Here is a 1470-nt window from a genome sequence, read left to right as displayed (position 1 = left end):
ATATATATATATATATATATATATATATATATATAATCATCGTAAATATGAGAGTAATAATTAAAATTATTTATTACCAGTGGTTAGCATGCATAAATAAAAGCCATAAGACATAACATATTTTTAGAAATATAAAAGTGTATAGAATATTTCTGTACTCAAAGAGGAGACCTTTGACAGGCCTAAAAAGGCAAGTTAAAACCTAAACCACGAAAAAAACAAAACAAAAGAAAACAATTCATGAGACACGTCCTGTCAAAGTTCTCTTTGTGTACAGAAATATTGTATTCACTTATATATATATACAAATAAAATGGTAAAAGAATATTAATTCATTAATAAATTAATAATTAATAATTTTTAGCAACCCCTTCGGTATGTAAACAAGACCTGCAAACTAGAATATCATACTGATGACGGGAATGAAGGTTTTTACCATTCTAATCCAGAAACGCGTATATGATTAACTAAGACTGGTTAGTTTCGTTGTTTTTTCTTATTGTTTTGCCTTTGTGAGTTACAAGTACTGCTATCTGTTGGAGCTTTAGCACTTTAGCTGCTATTTCTGAACTTCGATATGTGGTGAAGCAACTGTTGCTGATCCCTTAACTATGTATATATATATATATATATATACACAAATAGTATTCGTTTTCTGTTTCCTTCTGTCTTTTTTGTCTACTTTTTCTACTAACAAATCTAACTGCCTTTTGGACACATTTTTCTATATACATCAGCTTTGACTTCCTCACCGGTAACACTTTCCCTGGATACTTCAAAAATATAATTCTCACCCCCACTCCAATAAACTGCATTTCATTTTCGAAGCTCTGATGAAGCTATAAGATATTATTCAGGCACTGAACCATGTGTCAAGTGCTTCTTCTAGCAAAAAGAGCCAGAAACTAATGGAGTTCATAGCATAAACCACTGCTTTTCCTGTGTCATCCTTCTTTCTTATTACCGCTCTATCCTCAACTAACTCTTTGTTCTGAAACATATGTACACTGAGTTTTGCACCAGGTTATTAGTCTCGCAATGCTTAGGAGAAATATGTAGTTTATACATACATGTATATAAATATGTATGTATGCATATGTATAAATACCTATATAAATGTATATTTATATATATATATATATATATAGTCTGTTAAAGTCTGTCATACCGGCCATGACGAAGGGAAATAGCCCTGAAACTCGAGTCGCCTTTATATATTTATATTTATATTTATATATTTATATATTTGATCCTTTATATTGAACACTCAATATTTCATCTACATTCAATACTTTCTTTCATGGTGCCATCCATTTTTATTTTATTTTATTTTATATTGTATATTGTATATTATATTATATATTGTATATTCCATATTCTACACCCCACATTAGTTCTGCAGGAATATAAATAAAACATAAAAAACAGACAGTGTTGGAACTCTTTTAAACAAAATAATATATATATATA

At 28.9% G+C, this 1470-nt stretch overlaps 2 protein-coding genes across 2 annotated transcripts in view; one reads left to right on the top strand and one right to left on the bottom strand.

The window, feature by feature from the left end:
• LOC106868831 (cytochrome P450 3A7) overlaps positions 1-1470 on the bottom strand; it is a 388137-nt gene that overhangs the window by 278558 nt on the left and 108109 nt on the right. The gene's annotated exons all lie outside the window — the stretch shown is intronic.
• Positions 1-1470, top strand: part of LOC106880590 (E3 ubiquitin-protein ligase MIB2) — a 52755-nt gene that overhangs the window by 25282 nt on the left and 26003 nt on the right. The window lies entirely within an intron of this gene.

Source organism: Octopus bimaculoides, chromosome 26 (genome assembly GCF_001194135.2).
Source record: "Octopus bimaculoides isolate UCB-OBI-ISO-001 chromosome 26, ASM119413v2, whole genome shotgun sequence".
In the NCBI taxonomy this organism is placed as follows: Eukaryota; Metazoa; Mollusca; class Cephalopoda; order Octopoda; family Octopodidae; genus Octopus; species Octopus bimaculoides.
Note: the sequence above shows the minus strand (reverse complement) of the source record. Positions and strands in the feature narration are given on the sequence as shown.